This window comes from Crocodylus porosus, unplaced genomic scaffold (genome assembly GCF_001723895.1).
Source record: "Crocodylus porosus isolate Cpor-Errol unplaced genomic scaffold, CroPor_comp1, whole genome shotgun sequence".
NCBI classification, from domain to species: Eukaryota; Metazoa; Chordata; order Crocodylia; family Crocodylidae; genus Crocodylus; species Crocodylus porosus.
This window is the reverse complement of record NW_017728910.1, coordinates 10,683,443-10,697,561: the sequence shown is the minus strand read 5'-3', so window position 1 is coordinate 10,697,561 and position 14,119 is coordinate 10,683,443. Positions and strand designations below refer to the sequence as shown.

Genomic DNA, 14,119 nt, shown 5'->3' with positions numbered 1-14,119 from the left:
CCCCCCCCCCCCCCTCAATTCTGAACTTCCCTTCTGCCTCTTGGGGTTCCCAGGTGAGCAGGTAGGAAAGGATTAGCCTGTCTGCCACCACTGTCATGGAGCTATTGCTCTTTGCTGAACTGACCTCAGCCCAGAAAGCAGTGGTGGTGGCAGTGGCCCAGCAGGCAGGTTAACCTTTCCCTACCTGCTTTCCTGGGACAGACAGCAAGGGTAACTAGAAGTGAGCAGTGGGGAGGGGGTGGAGAGAGACAGCAAGTGGGGAATTAGGGTGCTGAGGAGGGTGGGGGGAAAGTGGAGGCCAGTGGGGGAGGAGGGTGGCTGGGGTATTTACACAAAGGTGTAGCCTAGAATGGCTACACATTGGTTTAACATGAGCTGGGTAACATGGATCCAAGATAAACCTGTGCTAGAGTAAAGTAAGTTTTACCCACCTAAGGAATGCTTAAAACAAGTTTCAGATGTTAATATGTGGACAATCCAGGGGTTAAGAGCTCCAGGACTCACCTAAAATTAATGTGTAACAAGGCCCAGTGATAGAATATCCTCATGCCCTGCTATAGTCTCAGTGTGCTATTGGACTTTTACCAGCCCTAAATGGAGAACTAATGATTCTTTCAGCATGGAAACTTAAAACTCTCTATTTAAAACTCAAAAGTATGCATTTACATGAACATTTTAAGCCAAGCACCAGACCCTCTTCAGATATAGAAATATTAGAAGGACTAGCATTAGGGTAATAGGAGCATTCCCAAGCTAGGATAATTGTTCCCAGAGAACCATTCGTAGATTCATAGATGTTAGGGTCAGAAGGGACCTCAATAGATCATCTAGTCCAATCCCCTGCATAGGCAGGAAAGCGTGCTGGGTCCAGATGACCCCAGCCAGATGCCCATCCAACCTCCTCTTGAAGACCCCCAGGGTAGGGGAGAGCACCACCTCCCTTGGGGGCCCATTCCAGACCTTGGCCACACTAACTGTGAAGAAGTTCCTCTTAATGTCCAGTCTAAATCTGCTCTCTGCTAGGTTATGGCCATTATTTCTTGTAACACCCAGGGGTGCCTTGGTAAGTAGAGCCTCACCAATTCCCTTCTGCCCCCCCATGTTGAATTTATAGGCAGCCACAAGGTTGCCTCTCAACCTTCTCTTGTGGAGGCTGAAGAGGTCCAGGCGCCCTAGTCTCTCCTCATAGGGCTTGGCCTGCAAGCCCTTAACCATATGAGTGGCCCTTCTCTGGACCCTCTCCAGGTTATCTACATCCCTCTTCAAGTGTGGTGCCCAAAACTGGATGCAGTACTCCAACTGCAGTCTGACCAGCGCCCGATAGAAGGGAAGCATCACCTCCTTGGTTCTGTTTGTCATGCATCTGCTGATGCATGATAAAGTCCAGTTAACCTTGCTGATGACTTCGTCACACTGACGACTCATGTTCATCTTGGAGGCCACTAGGACTCCAAGATCCCTTTCCACTTCCATGTTTCCAAGCAAGTCATTTCCTAGGCAGTAGGTGTGCTGGATGTTTTTCCTCCCTAGGTGCAGCATTTTGCATTTCTCCTTGTTAAATCGCATTCTATTGTTTTCTGCCCATTTGTCCAACCTGTCCAGTCTGCCTGTAGTTGTTCCCTGCCCTTCGGCGTGTCAACTTCTCCCCATAGTGTCATCCACAAACTTGGACAGAGTACACTTCACTCTCTCGTCCAAGTCACTGATGAAGACATTGAAGAGTATCAGTCCAAGGACCGAGCCCTGCGGAACCCCACTGCCCACGTCCTTCCAGGTCGATACCAACCTCTCCACCACCACTTTCTGGGTACGACCCTCTAGCCAATTTGCCACCCACCAGACTGTGTAATCATCCAAGTCACAGCCTCTTAATTTGTTCACCAGTATGGGGTAGGATACCATATTGAAGGCCTTCCTGAAATCTAAGTAAATGATATCTACCCCTACTCCTATGTCCAGGTGTTTTGTAACCTGATCATTAAAAAAGACTAGATTAGTCAGGCATGATCTACCTGCTACGAACCCGTGCTGGTTTAGCGTGATGTAAAGCAAGTCCCTGAGACTGTCTACAAACTATGGCTACAGTGCAAGGACATGCACCTGAATAAAACTGCTTGTGTCACCCTCCCTACCTATTTCAAACATCTATGGCACAGCTGAATATTGAATCCATTTGATGGTTCCAACTCATTTCATGTTTTTAAACAACTAAATCTGCTATATATCAGGCACTTCATGATGTTTTTAATAGTCTAAATAAATAATAACATAATAAACTATGAAAGTTGTTATTCTCTATCACAAAAAGTATGTGCATTTTAAATTGTCTACATAACTATTTATTTGATAGATGGGCTATTACAGTCTATCATGTCAATAACCTGGATTTTAAAAACTTCCTAAATAGGTATTTATATCATAGAACCTAGTAATTCTGAGGGCTGTTTGAAGCAGTTGGCCCAGTGACTTGCATTTAAAATGCAAAACTATGCATTTACATGAACCCATAACAGCTAAGACTTGACAACTCCCATACATTTCGAGGAAACATTTTCATTACTTTTTCATTACTCTGATGAAAAGACAAAGATCACTGAGAAATGAAAGGAAATTAAAACATGTCCCCTTCCCCTACCTGATTAAATTGTAAATGTTACTAATATTGCAGTACAACCTATGACAGACATAATAGGGAGAAAAATAAAGGTCTGTGTGTTGGATTGAATATTTTGGTAAGGTGTTTTGTTTTTTTTTCCTCCTGCCTCCCCCTCTCCTTGATTTTGTTCCAAACCTTGCTAATACAATCATTAAATTCTTCATTAAGATAGAATTTTATTTTATATAAACTTAGTCATGCATATAAAAATCCTTAGGAGGAAAAATGACGTGCTGAAGTGTGTTTCTTCTAAATTGTTACACAACAATTCTGGCAGGCCCCAAGACTTCAGGGAAAAGGCCAGATTTACAAAGATATTTAGTTACCAAAAGATGCATATCTGCATATCTAAATCACATTTTAAGCAAGAAGAATCAGATGCCTAACCTGGGTAGGTACTTTTGTAAATCCCAGTATTTGCTTATCTGCACTTAAACACCTTTGTAATTCCATTCCTGGACCTTTAGAGATCTAATTCTTTGTATAACACATCCTTTAAAGCTGCGGTGGGCAATTGTTTTGCCTGGAGGACCACTTAATGAGTTTTGGTGAGATGTTAAGGGCCATATACACACAGTCTTTTAAAAGATATTGTTTTAACTAATTATAGATAAAAAACAAATAATACACTACCCAATCAATTGGTGGGTGCCCACTTACAGGCCATAATTTGCCCACCCCTGCTTTAAAGTCAATGACAGTTGTATATACACAGTAAGGGTCAAAATATTTCATAGTAAGAAAAAACCTTTTGCTCAGCTTTCCTGTATAATTTTCATAAAGAAGATGGTGTTCTTAGATGCGTCCACTGTCTCCTCACAACTGCATTTTAGGAAGCTATTCACAATAATGAGCACAAGGCAGCTTTCATGTTTTCACATTATTAGTACACTTCAGTGAAAGTGGACTTCCAGGCAAATGAGGCTGAAAACCTGTTGTTCATTCCAGTTCTTTTACCTGATCTAGCTTGTATTACTGCTTGGAAAGTGGGGGAGGGAGGGTGGAAAAATAATACAAACAACTAATCACTGAATTAAGGGTCTGAAATAGGAATGAGGATCATAGAATAATTTCCCAAACCATATATGGAGAACAAAATATATCATTATGATTGTTTTTTGCTAATACTGTTCCAAGATTAGAGTCAGACATGTCACATACTGAAAGAATTATTAGAAACTACTGGGCATAGTTAAATCATTTTTATTGTAACCAGCCAGTTTCTGTTTCCTTTCTTGCACTTAGATTTGGCCGGGTTTGACTGTGTTCCTGGATTTCACCAATCCAGATTGTGCCATTTGGTGGGCTGAAGAATGCGAGATATTTCATGATCAAATGCAATGTGATGGGATTTGGATCATAAATTATTCATAACTTTATATTTCGGGGAAATGAAACCCATCGGAAGCTTGACAATGGCATGTTTCTTTTTTCATTTCCCAATACACTGTAAGGGCTTTATTAAATACTTGAATCAAAATACAGCTTAGTATTAGTACTAATGTACTAACCTTGTAGCTGCAAAACCAGAGACATTTAGTGAAATCTATCTGCTACTGAAGCCAATGGGAGTTTTGCTATTCACTTTGATAGGAGAAGTGAGTTTAGTGTTTGTTTTTTATGAGTATTGCAATGGCGCATCTCCAGTAACTTGACTTCCCAAACTGATAAGTGTGAGTTAAATGTTAAATGTAGTTATTTTTTTACAAAAGGAGTGAAGGAGGAAAGGATGAGAGGAAAGGAAAAAAATCTTATTTATACATGGTCCAAGATGATCATTACAACTTCTTGACCTGCATACTGTTCTTTTTGATAGTGAATAATCAGCAGTATAATACTTCTAAAATAATTTGTAGACAAGTGAAAGACAAGTGAAAAGCAAGTTTTAACTAAAAAGTCATGTTTTATATACATTCAGCTGAGATATAAACAGACAAAAGTCTGCTAAACTAAAATGGACCGTTTCTTCTAGTTCCAATAGACTATGGATCAGTCTCATAAAAATCAGGTATTCATTGACCTCACTCAGCAAAGCCCTTCAACAGATACTTAATTCAAAGTACGTGGGTAGTCCAGCTTAAATGGATAACTGGAACATAGGCCCCATCCTCCAAATATTGGCGTTAGCAATACAATAACACCAGTGCTAGGCAGGGCACTTCAAGTCAAATTCTTTTATCCATATTTGCTGCCTTCATTCATAGGGATTATAAAAATGTAACAGTCAATTTAAGGGGCACTTCTCTTCTGAGTGCCCTACATCAGACTCTGCCTGAATGCTTGTAGTTTGTTATTATCCCCAGTAAAGGGGATGCTAGATTCAAAAAACAGGTAGGGAACCCAGAAAAATTCCAGCCCAGGGATTGGCTGGGTGACTTCCCTTAAAACTGGAGTATATCCATGCCTCTGGAGTGGAGAGAGAGAGGCACACTGCATGAAAAGGGCTGGCAAGAGTCTGCAACATGGTCCCACCCCATGGTTGCCCGTTGGACCCTTTGTGGGTGGGCCAGAGGCCAGTGGAGTATGTAACGGGTCAAGCAAAAGAGAACAGACCCCTAGGATAAGCACAAGGAGTTTGCCAGTGAGCTTAAGGTGGGGACATAGCCCTGGGAAGCCCTTAGAGAGCAAGAAGATGATTCTCTGCTGAGCTTGGAGACTTGGGGGGGTCAATAAGGGTGTGATAGACCTCCAAGTGAGTGGTCAGGGAGAGGGCTGTGGTGGGACTGGGTCAGCTGGGCAAAAAGAGATACCAGCTAGGGAAAGGTCCCAGGATACTGGTGTAGGCTAAGACCCAGCGAAACATGACCTGATGGAAAGCCTGTGTGCCTAAGTGTCTAAAGGGGGAAGTGAGACCAGAGGTTCTGCCTGGTTTGCACAGGCCATTTGTTCTCCCTCTGTGGCACCACTGTGTAATAGCTCTGTGGGTTTGGAGAGTCCATGCACAGGCAGAGAAGAATGCACGGAGATGCATGGGGAAGAATTTGTGTTTTGCCAGGGTCTGGAGTGGAAATAGCCTCTGCAGACTGCTAGATGCCTGGACCTGCATGGGCTAGCCTGTGGCAGCTGAAGCCTCCAAGTGTGTGATGAGAGGAGTGGGGGACTGCCCCTCCCTCAATCTGTTGGCCCGTAGTCAGAGTGGCTGGCTATTAGTTATATATAATTAATGAGAGGATTAATACAATGAGTATTTAACATATTGCATAAGTTATTGGTTTTGTATTTATCTCAACCATCCCTTAGGTGTAAATAGTTATCAACTGTTATTTTTTGTATAAGCCCATCCTTGTTTATTGTAAGTAGATTATTGCATACTTGCTGTAGATTATTGCATACTTGCTGTAGATTCTTGCTGTAGAAACAGCACCCCCCCAGTGCAGTTGGGGAACAAATATAGGGCTCTGGCTGCACTGGAGGAGTGTATGGTGGGGAGAAAGTGCACTGGAGGAGCCTGGCACCATCACTGAGTGAGCTGAGGGCCAGCCAGGTAAGCAGAAGAAGAGATGCCATGTCATCATTGTGGGTGACTCCCTGCTGAGAGGAACAGAGGGACCCATCTGCTGTCCAGATCCCACATCACACGAGGTCTGCTGCCTGCCCAGAGCCAGGATCAGGATCACAGTGAGAATTCCTGACCTCATCCAGCCTTCCGACAACTCTCCCAGGGTCCTCATTCACATGGGAACAAATGATGTGGCCAGGAGTAGTTCAGACCACATCGTAAGTGACTACAGGGCTTTGGGAATCAGGCTTAGGAAGACAGGGGTGCAGGTGGTCTTCTTATCAGTTCTCCCAGTCGGTGGTCACAGTAGACATTGTGTTACCTGTGCCAAAGAAGTTGACCCATGCCTGGTGTGGGTTTTGGCTTCCTGGACCACGATCCATGCTTCTGTGCAAGGGACCTCCTGGGACAGGATGGGCTTCATCTCTCCCCAAAAGTTAAGGGTCTCTTTAATTGCAGGTTGGCTGACCTACAACTGACTTTAAAGTAAGTACAACAGGGGATGGGGAGGCAGGAGATGTAGAGAGTCTAGAACCTACAAACTGTGAGACGTGCAGCAGTACACCCCACGTAAGTACTAAGGGGCCCTTTGGGTATCAGAATGGGGAGGGCACCAAAGGCACCATAGGAGGGCTCAGGTGCCTGTATGCTAATGCTAGGAGCATGGGGAACAAGCAGAAAGAACTCACACTTCTGCTTGCAGGTAATAACTTCAATTTAGTGGGGTTTACAGAAACCTGGTGGGACCCTACCCATGATTGGGTGATATACATTGAGGGCTACTGGTTGTTCAGAAGGGACAGAGTAGGGAGGAGACGGGGTGGGGTTGGTCTCTATGTAAAGGAGCATTATACATCTACCCTAATCAAAATGGGGTCAGAAGAGGAGAAAGTTGAGGTACTGTGGGTTAGGATACATGGAGGTCAAGGGGAAAGGTACTTGGTGGTGGGGGTCTGCTACAGACCACCACACCTAGAGGAAAAGCTAGACTTGGAATTCTTGAGGCAGCTCTCAGAGGCCATATGGTCTAGAGAAGTGGTTGTCATGGGGGACCTAAACTACTCTGACATCTGTTGGGAGGAACAGTCAGCCAAATCCAATCATTCATGTAGGTTCTTAACCTGTGTGCAGGATCTCCACCTAACACAAGGGGGTATACAGTCACACTAGGGGAAACACCTTACTGGACTTGATGTTGGCTTATAGGCAGTGGAAGCAGGGCAAAGCTACCAAGGAGGAATATACCTACTTGGCCCACACTTGCAGGGAGGCAGTTAGAAAGGCCAAAGCAACTACAGAACTGAGGCTGGCAACACAAAGACAACAAAAAGTCTTTTTTTTAAGGTATGTAGGGAGTAAAAGGAAGGTGCAGAGCAGCATAGGACCCCTACTGAACAAGAAGGAGAAATTAGTGACAGAGGGGGGGGGGCAAGGCTGAGCTATTCAGTGAGTTTTTTGCCTCAGTGATCTTGAACAGGGGTCAAGATAAGTCTCCTAATGGGCTCTTAGATGGGCACCAGCCTACCAACTGTTGACACTGACTTGGTGCAGAGTCACTTGGATGGACTGGAAGTGTTCAAGTCAGCAAGCCCAGATGAGTTTCAGCTGACAGTACTGAAGGAATTGGCTGGTGTCATAGCAGAACCACTGGCACAGCTGTTTGAGCACTAGTGGCACTTTCCCAGAGGACTGGAAAAGGGCTAATGTGGTCCCTATTTTCAAGAGAAGGAGGATCCAACTAATTATAGGCTAGTCAGTCTCAGCTCCATCCTTGGAAAGTTCTTTGAAAAGATTATGAAGGATCACATCTGTGGGGGTCCAGCAGGAAAAATAATGCAACAGGGAAAGTAGCATGGATTTGCAGCAGGTAGAGCATGCCTGACCAATGTGGTTTCATTTTATGACAGGATCACAATATGCTTAGACTCAGGAGTAGAGGTGGATGTTGTTTTCTTGGACTTTAGCAAGGCCTTTGATACAGTATCTCAGCCCATTCTCCTAAATAAATTAAGAGGCGGTGACATAGATGTTTACACAGTCTAGTGGGTGGCAAATTGACTTAGCAGTCACACCCAGAGAGTCGTAATAGATGGGTCGGTATTGACCTGGAAGGATGTGGGTAGTGGGGTCCTGCAGGGTTCAGTCCTTGGACCTGTACTTTTCAACATCTTCATCAGTGACTTGGATGCGGGTGTGAAGTGTACTCTGTCCAAGTTTGCAAATGATACTAAATTGTGGGGTGAAGTACACACTCTGGAGGGTAGGGAACAATTGCAGGGAGACCTGGACAGGTTAGAAAAGTGGGCAGTACACAATAGGATGCAGTACAACAAGGAAAAGTGCAGAGTGCTGCACCTAGGGTGCAAAAATATCCAGCACATCTAGTGGTGGAAAGTGACCCTCTCAGCAGCACAGAAGCGGAAAGGGATCTCAGAGTCATGGTGGACTCCAAGATGAACATGAGTTGTCAGTGTGACGAAATCATCAGCAAATCTAACCACGCTTTATCATGCATCAGTAGATGCATGCCAAATAGAACCAAAGAGGTGATACTTCCCCTCTATGCGGCATTGTCAGACTGCAGTTGAAGTACTGTGTCTAGTTTTGGGTTCCCATACTTCAAAAAGGATGTTGATAGACTTGAGAGGGTCCAGAGGAGAGCCACTCATATGGTCAGGGGCTTACAAGACAAGGCCTATGAGGAGAGACTGAGGGACCACGACCTCTTCAGCCTCTGCAAGAGAAGGCTGAAAGGTGAACTTGTGGCCACCTACAAATTCATTAGGGGAATGCAGCAAGGGATCAGAGATGCTCTGTTCACCAGGGTGCCTGTAGGGTTAACAAGGAACAATGGTCACACTGGCATAGAGCAGATTTAGGCTACAGAACAAGAAAAACTTCTTCATGGTAAGGGTGGCCAAAATTTGGAAAGGGCTTCCAACGGAGGTGGTGCGCTCCCCTACCTTGGGGGTCTTTAAGAGAAGGCTGGATAGGCATCTGGCTGGGGTCATCTGACCCCAGCACTCTTTCCTGCCTAGGCAGGGGGTCAGACTCAATGATCTGTTGAGGTCGCTTCTGACCCTAGCATCTATGAATCTGTGAAATCTAAGTACTCTTCAGAAAAAAGAACATAAAATACACATTTTAATTATGACCTAACATCTTAAGGTATCTGTTTCACATTACAAGAGTTAATATTTTCTAAAATAGTAGAATCAATTTCAGTTTTCTTGCACATTGTTACTCCTCTACATTGCAAATATTAACACAAGTTTTTGAGACCATTGTGATTTTAGAATATTGCATTATACTTTCTGCACAGATAAAATGACTAGTAGAATTACTGTACTTTCAGGACTGAATTACTGTTCGTGGGGAGTGTGCATTGGTGAGTCCTACACAAGGAAAGGAATATGTAGAATCTGTGGCCAGGAAGGATGGAATTATATTGCAGCTGGAAAGGTAAGTCTCATTTGTTTGGGTGAACTGAACATTGGACCTAGCATTCATTAGTCTGAATCCAAATTGAATAGGGCCCATTTCAAACACCTCTATTGACTATCATGCTTCCCATATCCAAACAGGTTAGAAGGGTGCATGAGCCTGAAAGCTGGCGGAAAAAGGACTTTTTTTTTTGTAATTTCTCAATTCGTCTAATAAAAGGTATCATTTTGGAACCGAGAGTTCAAGATTTTTGAATTACACATTTCTTATGTTTTTGAAGGTTTAGTTCTTGTATTTAATTCTGAAAATGATTTTCCTCTTCTAGACACTTTTGTTACCTTGATGCTTTACATTTCCTGAGGGTGTAGCTACTAGAAACTTCTGGGTTGCTCATGGAGATCCCTTGCAGTGCTTTGGATAATTCACTATTAAGGTACCTGACAAAGAAGAAAAGAATAGATGTTTTTAACTGAATGATTCTCTTTTATAAGCAGCTGCATTGTTTCGTCATATTGTTTCACCATTCCTGCTCTCTTCACTTGGCATTAAAGCACCCTGGCATCATTCAGTGACAGAGTTTTTTAACAATAAAGGGGTTGGGGACCATCTTTCTTGATTTCTTTCCTCTCTTTGTGTTTTTTGTTTTGCTTTGTTTTGTTGTGTCTTTTTGAATGAGTAAAATCAGTGGTGGGGGCAAGGGGAATAAATAAACCAAAAAACTGAACAAAGAGTTGTGACAATTTTAAATAATTGATCTTAACCCCTGCAGAAGGTGCAACTTTTTTTTGGTGCTGTAAAGCGTATTTTATTATTTATTTTTGTAGATTCCATTGTTAAATTTTTCATTTGAGTCAAAGGATCAAGTACAGTTTTGTACAGATCTCTTCTTCAGAGTGAAACAGTTGCATAAAGGGTATTGGCTGCTAGAATAAAGTTGTTCTCTCATAACATTGTCCATGTCTTCTTGCAGTGTACATTTGAGGATAAATGTACAAAAATAAGTATGCGGTACTGTCAACCAAGAATCATGTGAGCCTCATAGCAGTTGTAATAAGCATTACTGAAGACATCCACAAAGTTCTCGAAACACTCTGTGTAAGTTGACATTTCCTAGTTCTGCATCTCTCAAACAATAAACTACCATAGAACTAACACATTTGGGGTATAGGTCATTCAATTTATATTTGTTAGGTCAAGAATCACATTTCACTGAGGGTAGCCTTAGATGTTTGTTGTGGTTTAATTTCTGTTCCTAAATTAGGTTCTAACTAAAACATGTTTACTTGGACCATGTCTAACTTCTGGTTGGCCTTTATATAGACTAACATTGGGGAGAGAGGATAAGAAGCCAGCTATGAATCAGTCATGCAGCCTTGATAAGTGCAGGCTAGCATTTTAGTCCCAGTGCTCCATAGAGCATAGTGCTGTTAATGGGACAGTATGCTCAGGACCTCAACATTTGCAAGGGATGGCAAAGGAAGGAAATAGACCCCTAGCTGCTCTCTTTATGAAGTGGTCTATTTGGCCACATGGGTGGAGGGAAGAGTGTTATGCCCTTAAAAGGATAGAACAGTTGGCAATCTGCCTCCATTGCACCAAAGAGGTTGGGTTTGATCTGATCGCATTGCATTCCCTGCTATATTAAGACCCCATACTGCTTTCTAACTGAAGGCTCTGTGAGCTTTTTCTGCATATAGTCAAGTTGTTTTAAACAGAAGCACCGGTAGAGTCAAGTAATACTCAAGGTGAGAAAGGGCCAGATGGTTTTTCAGTTATGCCCTGCTGGAGTTGTCACTGATAATACATGCATATTCAGTAGCCAAGTTTAATGCTGTATGACACTATGTAAGAAAGGAAGCAGAACCTTTTCTGATCCCAGACAGGAGGAGAATATTATTGGAGATGTCTGTACTGGCATCAAAAGATGTGATTTCAGCAAGGCAAAGCATATCAAAGCTAGTTTTGGTTTATTTAGCTTGTATAACAGTAGTCTTTAAGACACAGTACCAAGGGTTTTAGCACCATCTGAACACATCTCCTGGTAGTTTAAGTCTTTGTAAGAACAGCAAACCTGGGCTGCAGTTAAAGTAACTCTCTCTTCCTTTGTTCTCTGAACTAGCTAGATTAAAGCTAATTCAAATATTGCTACATGTGCTAAATCAAACCTCCAGTTGCAATGCAAACAAATTAGGGGTGCTCCGATAGAGATTTTTTAGGCCGATACTGATAGCCGATTTTTTAGCAAGCCATGCCTGCCAATACCGATCTGATTCCAATATGGAGCTAGGCAGCTTGGAGTGCAGCATCCAGCTAGTAAGTCTGCTGTAGGTGAAGGGGCAAGGGGGGAGGGAAGGGGCATGGGGAAGCAGATTGAGGTCCCCATAGTGAAGGAGGGAATGGGGCATGGGCAGGCACTGCACAGCCAGGACAGGATGTAGGATGGAGTCATGAATGACTCATCCAGGGGGTGGGGAGGGAAGCTCCCACCAGTGCACGCACCCCAGGAGGGCATGGGGGGGTCTGGATCTGTGTGTGAGGGCAAGGGTGAGCTGCTGCTGTGGGCAGGGACAGTACAGAGCTCTTCCTGGTAGGGGGCTGCATCGGGGCTGTGCTCAGGCTGGGCCAGTGGTGGCATTGGGATGGGGCTAAGGGGGGCAGTCTGTAGCCACCCCAAAATTCACTGTAGCCCACCTGACACCCCTCCCCGAGCCACTGCCACCCACCCTGAGCACAGCCGGGCCCAACGAGCACAGCCCTGGCCCAACCCCCCCAGCCAGGAAGAGCCCAGTGCCACCCCCAGTCCCAGCTGATAGCAGCAGCCCACCTTCACCCCACATGCAGATCTGGGGGCACATGCTCCCCGTGTTCTCCTGGGGTGCATGTAGTGGCAGGAGCCACCCCCCCCCACACCCTCTGGATGAGTCACTCACAGCTTTATCCTGTGCACCACCCTGGTTGCGCAGTGCCTGCCCCTGCCCCAGGACTTTCTTCTCACTGCTGGGGTCTCAAGCTGCACCTCCGTCATGCCCCTTCCCTCACAACAGACTTATCAGCTGGACCTGGCTGCTCTCCACACTGATGGGCTGCAGTCCTCACTGCCTACATGCTGTGCTGCAGCTGCATGCATGCATGGGGTATTTATTGGCCACATTATTGGTCGCATCAGCCAAAGAGCCAATTGCCAATACTGTCCTTTTCCTTGTAGTGGTGCTGATCCAATATAGGACCGAAGTATCGGTGCACCTCTTAAATCTTAAAGCTGTGCAAAGTAGACATCTCAGAGAATAATATGTGTGTAAATGACATGATTCTTATTATGTAGCTTTACTGGTGATTCTGGTTAATTTCTTAGTGTAACTAAGAAGCTAGTGTAACTGATGGTTTGCTTTACATCACATATATCAGCCCTTGAACAAAGGGGTCACAACTATCTTACAGGAAGTGCCCCATTGCCAGGGAATAACTCTGCCCTAAGGCTTTCCTGCCCTGCTGGAGTTGTCACCAATAATGTATGCATATTCATTATCAAAGTTTATTACTGTATGACACTATGTAAAATAAAATCAGGAAGTGTACTGTTCTGCTTATAACAATTTCCCTAAAATAAAACACTTCATAAGTGTGTGCAACAATACAGAATTTCTTCAAAGACTGAATGCAGCACAAATAGACAACCAAAACACCAAAGCTTATAAGATTGCATATAAAAACACCCACCAGTGAATACTGCCATAACATGTTCTCAGTCAAGATATGGTTAATATAATGGCATATTGATTCCTGTATAATATGCAGCTTGAAGCTCTTTTATTGAAGTGTAGGATTAAGGATTAAGTATCTGTAAGATCTATATATACTGCCATCTCTGGAAGCTGGGAGATGTTGCTGGAGAATTCTGTCCTGTAATGGATCTGCCAGCATCCCTTGACCCCACCAACCCCACTACAGACCTGCTAGCACCCTCCAGTCCAATCCACCCTTCTCCCTACCCCAAGTTCCTGTCGCCAGTCATCTCCTGTAAATTCTACTCCCATGTGATCATAGGCTGGAGACAACAAATGTTTGTATGCACCCCATATGGATCTAATAAAGAAAAATCAGTCAATAAGGTTCTTGACAAAGAACATAGTTTTCTGAAAGACATGGAACTACAATTGTATATTAAGTAATTTAAATTATTTCTGTAAATTTTTTTTTTAATTTGGAAAAGCACCATATTCATATAGATGATTAATCTTTCCTGCGTTTTTCTGTCTTCATCAGTGAGGGTGAAATTCTGTCTTTGAGCTTCTTCATATCCTGTTGAAGTCACACATGCATGTGTGACTGGCAGTGTGTAGCCAAGCATGTAGCTGAATTATTTACAAAGGTTATTTCATAATTATTCTTATAAAGTAGGTGTTTTCAACCTATTTTTAATAAGTGTACCTCTCAACTTGTTTTTAATAAGTGTACCTCTTGTGGCCCCCTTTTTAGTAAGTGTACCCCCAGGGGGGTGGCGAGTGGCTGGACTCCAAGCA

General features: G+C 43.7%; 1 pseudogene; it reads left to right on the top strand.

Moving 5' to 3' along the window:
- Positions 1 to 14,119, top strand: part of LOC109308269 — a 146,715-nt pseudogene that overhangs the window by 68,307 nt on the left and 64,289 nt on the right.